The sequence below is a fragment of the Helianthus annuus genome, chromosome 13 (genome assembly GCF_002127325.2).
Source record: "Helianthus annuus cultivar XRQ/B chromosome 13, HanXRQr2.0-SUNRISE, whole genome shotgun sequence".
Lineage (NCBI taxonomy): Eukaryota > Viridiplantae > Streptophyta > Magnoliopsida > Asterales > Asteraceae > Helianthus > Helianthus annuus.
Window position 1 is genome coordinate 46,547,327 of NC_035445.2, and position 10,812 is coordinate 46,558,138.

Sequence of the window (10,812 nt, forward strand, 5' to 3'; positions counted from 1 at the left end):
TTATCCCTGAAATAAAATTATGATTTTGCCCTCAGTTTAAAGTTACGTTTTTCCTGTCGTTTTAGTTTTTCTAGCAAAACTATAAAAGTTTTTTTTAATTGGTTGACTCGATTTAATTTTTTTCCGTCTCAAGGAGCTGACTAACACTCGCTCATCAGTCCTAAAAAAATACAGTTTTACCCTGAGCCAAAAATTGTATTCTTATCATCGTTTTAGTTTTTTCCTAGCAAAATTACAATAGTGTTTTTTAATTGATTGAGAATTATTCGGCTATCGCCCCGCAACGCGGACGAGACATCAACTAGTTGTTTACATATGGTAATATTTTTTTACGCCACACATATCTAAAGATATTTGTGTAGGTGGTGTTGCGCATCAACTTTTTTGTGAAAATGCCTACAAAAGGAAATGAATGATACTTGTGCTCCCTTTGTGGAAGCTTTCAAAGACTCAAATAAAGTTCGCTTCCATGAGGTATCAAATTGTAGTAACATGTATAATTGTGATCCTGAATCGTGTATGCTTTATGTGATCATTATTACTTTAGAAAAAAATTGAAAATACTATCTTCTAACTGGGTATCAATCATTTTTTGAGTGCTCTTGATGTTTTCGTGAAAGGAAAAAAAAGTACCATGTGCATGTGAAATTACAAAAGGTACTCAGGGCTTTTGAGGGTAGTGCTAATCGGGTAAGGGTTACCACTTGTTGGTACACCGCCATTAGTGGCGGAACCCGAACGATTTAGTTAGGGGGTCATCATAAGCTTATATTCTATACTGATTCAAATTAGAGGGTCCATCTCTAAGTTTGTTCTTCAAAAACTCATAATTTATAAATAAAAATTCAAAAAGTTCTATGACTGGAGGGTCAACGGACCCTCTTGACCCCCCTCTGGTTCCGCCCCTGACCGCCACCAATAGAGGGGTTACCTGTAGAGGGTAGTGAATTGTGGTAGTGTTTACTGTATGAGAGAAGAGAAGAGAGATAGAGATGGTGAGTATTTTATATGAGTGCTACTAGTGATTAAGGATATTTGAAACGAGTGTTACCAATGATTAAGAGGTTTTATGGTAGATAAGGGTAAAATTGAGGTGTCGGTGTAAGATTGATGGGGGGGGGGGGGGTATTATATGATTTTGTAAAAAACAAAAGTTATTTTTTTTAAATTATGTAGAAATTTAAAAAATCCACCCCCTTTTTTATATAAAAAAAAGATACAAAAACCATCACTAGGTCCGTTTGGTTCGCATAATTTTTTTAAAGGAATTAGGATTCGTTGATGGAATTGGAATTTGATAGAATTGTAATTAATTCCAAAAGAATTTTGTATTATGTTTGGTTCATAAATTGATAAATGGAATTGTAATGGCTAAAAACTAAAAAGACAAATTTGCTATCATCTCTTTTATTTAAAGTAGCAATGACATTCCAATGGAAAGTTTATAACTCCTTCGCAAATAGGAAGGATTGTTAAATTCCATTGATTGATGGAATTTGGTGGAATGTTTTCTGATTTCATTTTTATTAAAAACCAACCAAACATGATTCTTGATGGAATGTTTTCCAATTACAATTCCAGTTCTTTGAAATCAATAAACCAAACGACCCCTAAGTTTAGAAATTCAACCCTGCTAATAGCAATTATTTATCCCAATTCCAAATCTAATTGTGTGATTGAACCTTAATTGCTTATGATTTCAACTTATGATTTCAAACCCGGATGTGATTCTTCTCCATATTATTGTTTTAAACCAAATTCAAATATTGTGTTCTTATTTTAATTACAAGTTGTTAACCTAGAGCTTTTACCTATTGATCACCAATCATCCATTGGATGTTACAACTCTCTTTCTAAAGCAACCAAATTAAAAGATAAAAAATAATCTTAGCAAGCTTCATAAACATTTTCCTCTATAACATAACTTAGAACACTGGCTATAAACTCTTCGTGGATTCGACAACATTCTTGCCACTTGCTATCTAATTTGAGGTAATTAGGAACATTTTCTCTCTATCTTCGACTCGAACCTTTGATGCCGGTCAAATCTTGGCGTCCTTGCAAACGAGAGTGTGCACTTTTTGTTTTGATTATTGTTGATTACATGTGATTAACTATTTAATTGTTTGGTATTTTTTTTTGCATTTTTCTCTATTTCTTGTTACGCTTGGTGTGTTACTTATGCAGATTACAAGTCGAGCATGCGTACTAGGACATCCGGAAGAACTTCATCATTCGTGTTCCAGCCGGAAATTGAGAGAGTTGCAAGAAGAAATCGAACCAACCATCACCTAGAAGCACTATTGCCTCTAATTCACCAACAACTTCAACCTAACACCAATCTAACCTAAATAACCAATATTACCGTTCAGGTGGTAGTAACCAAAGACCACCCACTCCACCACCAAACCGTAATCAAAACCAACAACACACCTCAACACCAAGACCCATATCCACCACACAACCAATTCTATAATCAACCTCAAAACCCCAACAACAACCGAATTCCCAATAACCGCATTCCTGGCCCAATCTGACCCGCTTTGAACCAAGGTAATCCCATCTTTGATAGAGACAACTGAAACCAAGGGAACCAAAACAATCAACATATCAATAACTTTCGGGATATGATGAACAATGTTAGTGAAGGTGAGCTTTATAGTGTCTCCTCATATTTTTCACGGGAGAAGGTTAGTGTCCACACTTATCACACGGATGATGATGAAGAAAACACGTATGGTTTTGGGGATAATGAAGATAATGGAGAATATTTTCACGTGGGAGTGATGTACCATCAATTACACATATTTATAACTTGAGTTTACCCCATTTATGAATACTTTTGAGGCAATTTATGAAGGAAACACTACCTAAATCGTGCCTTTTCAGTTTTTATAGGATTTGAAGGTCTAAAATAAAAAGAAGAAAAAAAAAAAAAAACAGATGAAAATACAAATTTTTCAAGAAGCACCTCCATGCACAACAAAGCAAGACCATGACTCTCATCTTAGCCTGCCTATTGAAAAAATCTGAACAACTTGGTGGGCAAGAAAGAAATATGGTAGGCACACCCATGCACACACATGCACGGCCGTGCCCCCCTATAAATAACAAATTCAGTAAGGACAAAAGCTCGAGACCAAAGTACATTTGCTGCAACCGTTTTCGGGACAAATTACCATGCATGGTTGTGCATGGATAGGCACGCACGTGCCCAAGACCACCAGGAGACAGAAAGGACAAATTCTCGAAGCTTCTAATGGGACACAAGGACAAGCACGACCGTACCCCATATGCACGCCCGTACGTCCCTAACTTTGATCAACCTATAAATACGAGCATCATTCACCCATTTGAGGCAAGCCTTTCTTTGCTCTCTTGTTCCATGGTATGCTATATCCCCAAGGATGATAGACTTGTGCCTCGAAGGCCTTGTTCGCTCACCCTTGAAAGTTCTAGCACTCTTGAGAAATTGTGAATGATCCATGGAGGTTGACTAATCAATAGCCAAGTATGCCATGATCATGATGCTCCCTAAGCCCCCTTTGCCTGGAAGTGAGAGGTTAATCCTTAGGGAAGGCCTTCATGCCGATCGAGACCTCTCCAAAGTTAGGATCCTACATCCTACCTTTGATCATCCATGTTAAGAATAAGACATCGTTAGATTAGTTCACTAAACATATGTAATAAATGAGAGTTGAGAGAAACTTTATTGCACACATACTTGCACTGGAGCTAGAGCTTGAAGATCTTGAAGAGTGGTAATCGCCATTGGTAAAAGTGTTTCATATTGTTGTAATCTCCATGTCTTCTCAAACTCTTGAATTAGTTAATCTAATTAATATACTACTTTTATCTTATTTAATGTGTTTATCCGTTACTAATTCTTGGTTTATTATCTTTTGTGACAGGATTGCATGACCCCTTTGAAACTAAATTAACTTAACATCTTAATTTAACTATATTAATTTAACCTTACTTAACTTGACTAAGGTATCTGTACGGTTTCTAGTACCTTTACTCAGATCTGGTGTTCTTGATAACCTTGGAGGTGAAGCTTATTAGTATACTCATGGCATGTAACAACCCATATATTAATAAGGGAAATCCGAACTTGGCCTATCAAGATTATTATTATGTAGACTTCTGGTATTGAACTAGATTTTGGTGACAAGCTTCTAGTATCGAACCAGATCTTGGGGGTAATAAAAATGCTTCTGATATTACATCGAGATCCTTTGGGAAGGCTTTCGGTAATGCACCAAGATCCTATTGGGGGTAAAAGTTAAGATAATAAATTAATGGGGTAATAAGGCAATCCAGTGGAATAGAAAATAACCGGTGAAATGGGACCTGTTTTACTTATACGGTAACTTATTTAATTTAATGTCCATATCACTTCAGTAAACATGATCCCTTTGTTAAGCTTGAAATGCAAGCACTTATTAATTAAGTTATAAAAAGATAATATAACCAAGATGGCTTTAAAACAATCATGTTGTGGCATATCATTTACTAGTCGCAAGGCTAGGGGAGGTTCATTATGGACATATTTCCAGAGCGGTCTATCGACATATTGTGACAAGATTGAGGAATGTCGGCAACCGGACCATGGAAGCCACTTCTAATCTAATTTAAAGATGAAATCGAAGACTTAAACGTTTTCCTCATTTTATAGAATAAAGTATATTAATTAGGAAAGACTTATCCAAGAGTCCTATATTACCATTTTAGTCTACTAAACCAAATACAAATAAGGACAGTCATAATAATAATAATAATAAATGATTGAGTAGGGGAAGCGTGTTCCTTGGACGATACTTGGTTCTTCTCGTAAGCTATACTATACGCAATGGGTTCTCTATCCGTTGTGTGTATTTAGTCTAAACAAGAATCATTTTTATAAATTTAAAGCTAGATAATCGTGTTCCTAAGTTATTAAGTTAATGCACTTAAGTGTGCTCAATATTATTAATTTAATATATATAATTCACACGACATCAGGGAGCTCATTTAGATCACAATGACTACCAAAGTGAAAACTATGGGGAATTTAATAGGAATTGGAGTTATGGATATATGAGGAATGACGGTTATGACAACAACCGGCAGCCAAGGCAAAATCAAAGGGGAAACCAGTACAACCATGTTAACAATCAAAATCTGGTTCCAAAATTTATGGGAATGGCCGACCAAAGACCTCAAAGACAAAGACATGCCAATTACCACGAGTTAATAGTCCTCCAAGATGTCCACCTCCTCCAACTCAAGGTGTCAGTGGCCAGTTTGGACTTTAGACTGATGTTTTCTATCTCCTATCATTCCACCAGTTCAAGGAAGAAGATCCTTTGATTGCAAACCGCATTACATCAATGTTCTTCCTCATTTTAATGATATGGCTACCGAAGAGCCATATACACATTTAGTTAAGTTCTCTACCATTTATAGCACCATTAGAAGTCAAAATTACTCCGAAGATGAGATAAGACTTTGGTTGTTTCAGTTTTCATTGAAGGATAAAGAAAAGCAATGGTTTCTAACATTGCCGGCTAATCGTATTCACACTTGGACCAAAATGCAACAAGTGTTTCTTGATGAATACTATTCAATGGTCAAAACGAATGATGCTCGGTATGAAATCCGGTACTTTCAACAAGGTGAATTCTTTCATGAATCCTTTATCCTTTTCAAGGAGATGATAAGATGCGCACATCACAAGATTGAATTGTGGGAACTTGTGAAGAATTTTGTGAACGGGTTGGCAAAGGAAGAAAGGAAGTATTTGAAGTCCACTAAAAATGGGACCTTTTTATCCAACCCGGAAGGGAAGAGTATTAATTTTTAGAAAGAATGAGTCAAAGCTCTAAGGCCAAAGAGTCGGCCGATAGAAGGACAAATCATCCCATCTTAAAGTCTCTTCCCGATCTTGATTCTATGAAAAAGATCGAATAGCAACATTAGAAAAAGAATTGGCTCGCAACAAAAAGAAACATGTATCCGTGTTCTAATTTGCGGTTTGTGAATAAGAATGGGAAGATTTGGGGCATAAGGCCAAAAGTTGTCAAGTCAACATAGCCCAAGCTCAAGTAGAGGTCAAGTTAACATGAACTCCGAGACTTACCATCCCGGTTTGAGAAACCATCCCCAACTTTAGGTATGGTAATGCATCAAACCAAATGAATCCAAATTTTCAACCGGGAAATCAATGTGGGAAATCCTACCAAAACCGCCAAGGCAATTCTCAAGGTGGCAACTTCTCAAGAGGTTACAATCATGGGGGCAATGCGGGATAATCAAATAATCAATCGGGTAGTTATGATCTGGTTATGTCAAGGCTTGATGACTTAATGAATATGATGGAGTCCAAGATTGACTTGAAGAAGGAGTTCGAGGTGACAGATAAGTCGTATGTGGCGTTGGTAAAACATGTAGGTCAACTTGCGGAAAAGATGGCTCCAATGAGGGCAAGAGTGGAGACGCTTCCAAGTGATACAACCATGAACCCACAACAACAAAGGTCCAACTTGAAGAACATGTGAAATGTGCCAATCAATAAGGTTAATATTCTTCTAAATGGTAAAATCATAGATAATAAAGTTGAGTCTCCATCACCCCAATTTGTTAAAGGGGTAGTGGAAGATGTCAATGAGGAGAGTGAGGATGAGAAGGAATCAGGTAACAGAACTAATTTTTCTGAAAAACTAACAACAAAACCCACTTTTAACAGAGAAGCTCCTAAAGCTACAGAAAATGGCATGGAGGGTCATATCGTCCCTTACCCGGAGGCTTTGATGGAGCCATCTAAAAAGGTGGTAAACAAAAGAGGCTTACAACATGAAGAAATGTGGGAAATTTTTAGATAATTAAAAATTCATTTGCCACTTTTAGATGCCATAAAACAAGTTCCTTCTTATGCCAAATACTTAAAAGAAGTGTGCACACAAAAACGAACACACAAGTTTCCTAAGAAACCTGACTTAACAGAAAATGTGAGCTTAATTCTTTCGGGTAATCTCCCACCCAAGTTACATGATCCGAGAACCCCTGTCATACCCATTCAAGTGGGGGATTTCAAAATGACCCGAGCACTCCTAGATCTTGGAGCTAGTGTTAGTATCCTCCCAGAAAGTCTTGATGACCATTATGAATTTGGTTTGCTTCAAATATCCAAACACCATAGTGGTGTTAGCCAATTAACTCCCAACCTTCTTCGGGGAACAGTGACTGATATAAAAGTAAAAGTGGAAGACTTTTGTTATCTGATTGATTTCTTGGTTCTTGACTATGTATCCTTATACATAACCAAGAAACCTACGGTTATTCTTGGTAGACCATTCCTAGCAACCGTAAATGCTTTAATTAATTGTAGGAATGGAATGGTTGACATGACCTTTGGAAACCGTTGGTTGAGGTTGAATGTTTTTGCAAATGCATCTAACCCTTTAGTCAATGATGAATGTTACATAAAGAACATTATTGACGGGCTCAGTCCTCCATATGACATCATTTTGGAGGAAGAACATACCATAGAGGGGTGTTTTGTTGTTGATAGGTCACAACTGGAGCTAAATAAGGACTTGGAAGAAGATGAGAAACAAGTTGGGTTAATGGTAATCAAGGAGGGAATACCACCATGGAGACATCAAGTGGAAAGCCTTCCGGATCATATTGACACAAAATTGAAGCCATCATTGATCGAGCCACCCAAGGTTGAGTTGAAGGAATTTCATTAGCATATCAGGTATGCTTATGTTGGTGAAAGCAACACTCTCCTGATAATCGTTGCTTCAAACTTGACATGTGTTGGACCTACAAAGAACAGATGATATCAAAATCCAAAACATGCTTCTATGATAATGAAATAAGCAAGTTATGATCTACAACTCTCCCCAAAGATAGTGAATCTTGAACACTAATAACACATATGTTTGAAGACTTCAAAGATCCGTTGAAGACATGAAACCGCTATTCAAGAAGAAGAAAAGTCTGTTCATGGCCAAAGCCCCGTTGAAGACAAAGCACTGATGAAGAAGACCAAACATCTGTTCTGGCCAAAACAGATGATGTTTAGTTTAAGCCAATGGAGGTTTAAAGAACAACACTTTCAAAGTAACAGTGTTTGTCCAAACAGTTGTTAGAATTATTAGAACACTTGTTATATTCCAAGAGATGTTTTAAACATCTCCGAAATCTTTTCTGTTAGGAATGTTAGATGTAACTTTCAGTGTGATGTCAGCCCAGATTGCCAACAGATGTTTGTACCTTGTATAAATACATTTCACCTGTTAGAAATCTAGTCACCACAATACATACATTCCTTTTGTACGACTAGATAGTTGAGTGATCAGGCTGAGGGGGAGTTTGTATAATCATTCTTGTATTTGTACTAATTTGATTTCAATAGAAAACAGTTTGATAAACTTTCCACTGTTGTGCTTAACTTTAATTTCCGCTGAATTCATTACTATTTTCCATAATTCATATCAACTTTATCTACGTTTCATTAATGTAGGTCATATAACAAACACAAGTGCAAACTCAGATCCTACCAACGGGGTAGCAAGATAAGGAGTTGATGAAGGTGTTAGTCACCCATAGAGCTGCTATTGGGTAGACTATTGCGGACTTGAAGGGAATAAGTCTGTTAATTGCGATGCACAAAATCAACACGGATGAGAAGGTGACACCTGCGAGAGATGCTCAAAAGAGGCTTCATCCTAATATGCGGGAAGTTATGAAGAAAGAGGTGTTGAAGTGGCTAGATGCGAGTATCATTTATCCCATCAAGGATAGCACATGGGTGAGCCCAACCCTAAACATCCCAAAGTAAGCAGGTATTCAAGTCGTGAAAAACGAATAAGGTGAGGAGGTAGCCACTCGGCCTGTAACCGGGTGGCGGATTTGTATTGATTATAGGAAGCTAAATGCGGCTACCTCTAAGGACCATTTCCCCTTACCTTTCATTGACCAAATAGGGAGAAATTAGTGGTTCAAAAAACTATTGTTTTTTAGATGGTTATTCGGGTTATAACCAAATCACCATCCATCTAGAGGACCAACAAAGAGCACCTTTCCTTGTCCCTATGGCACATTCGTATTTAGGCGAATGCCATTTGGACTTTGAAATTCCTCTGCCACCTTTCAAAGGTGTATGAGGAGTATCTTTTAGATATGGTGGCAGAGGTTTTGAAAATCTTTATGGATGATTTCTCCATTTTTGGTCATCTTTTGATGCTTGTTTGAACAAAGTAGAAAAGTTTTAAAAAGATGTGATGAAACTAATTTGAGTTTTAGTTGGGAGAAAAGTCACATTACGGTCCAAGAGGGAATTATGTTGGGCCAAGTCATTTCTACTCGTGGGACTGAGGTTGACCGAGCAAAAGTCAAAGTAATTTCAACTTCACCTCATCGCATGAGTGTTAAAGGCATAAGATCATTTTTGGGGCATGCGAGGTTTTATAGGAGGTTTATAAAAGGGTTTAGTGAAATAACAAAACCATTATGTAACTTATTATTAAAAGATTCACCATTTTATTTTTAATGAAAATTGCGTTAAGGCCTTTAACGTGTTAAAAATGAAGTTGGTTGAGGCCCCAATCTTGCAATCACCAAATTGGTCCTTGCCATTTGAGATCATCTGTGATGTAATTGATTATGTGGTTGGGGCCGTGTTGGGTTAACAGGTCGATAAGAAACCTGTTTCCATATATTATGCAAGTAAGACTCTTTCAGATGCACAACTGAATTACACAACAACAAAAAAGGAGCTACTTGCTCTGGTATATGCTTTGGACAAGTTTAGGTCCTATGTGTGGGTAGTAAAGTAATCATCTATTCGGATCATAGCATGGTTAAATATTTAATAGAAAATAAGGATGCTTAACCGCGTTTGATTAAATGGATAATTTTACTACAAGAGTTTGATGTAGAAATTCGCAACAAGAAAGGTAGTGAAAATGTTGTCATGGATCATTTCTCTAGGTTGGTAGTTGAGGAGGATGCCTCAACTAAGGAGATTAATGAATCATTTCCGCATAAGCATTTATTACTTGTTTCTACTTTACCTTGGTTTGCTAACATTGTTAAGTATTTAACAACATGTACCATGCTAAAGCATTGGATAAGAAAGAGGAGAATGCACTTCCTCTCTCAAGTGAAATACTTTATTTGGGAGGCACTGGATTTGTTCAATGTAGAAGCGGATCAAGTTATCCGAAGATACATCCCAGATGATGAGATCTCAAGTGTCTTGAAACATGTGCATTCATATGCATGTGGTGGACACTTTAGTGGCCAAACGACGAGCCACAAAGTTTTGTCTAGTAGGTTGTATTGGCCAACAAATTTTAAGGATTCGTTTGAGTTTGCTAAAAAATGCTTTAATTGTTAACAACTGGGTAGCATCTCAGAAGGAAATGAAATGCCCATGCAACAAATTCTAGTGTGATGTGTTTGATGTGTGGGGAATAGAATAGATTTTATGGGCCCTTTCCCCAACTTCTTTGGTAAGTTATATATCTTGGTGGTCATGGACTATGTGTCAAAATGGGTTAAGGCCATAGCCACCGAGACAAATGACCACACCATTGTGTGTAATTTCATACAAACAAACATTTTCACAAGGTTTAGGATGCCTCGGGTTATCATAAGTGATGGAGGATCCACTTTAAAAACTTTCAGTTTGGGAAATTGTTAAAACTGTATGGTGTTGACCTTAGGATTACTACTACTTATCATCTACAAATAGGTAAGTCAAAGAGATTTTGCAAAAGATGGTGTATACAGACCGAAAGGATTGCTCAACAAAGCTAA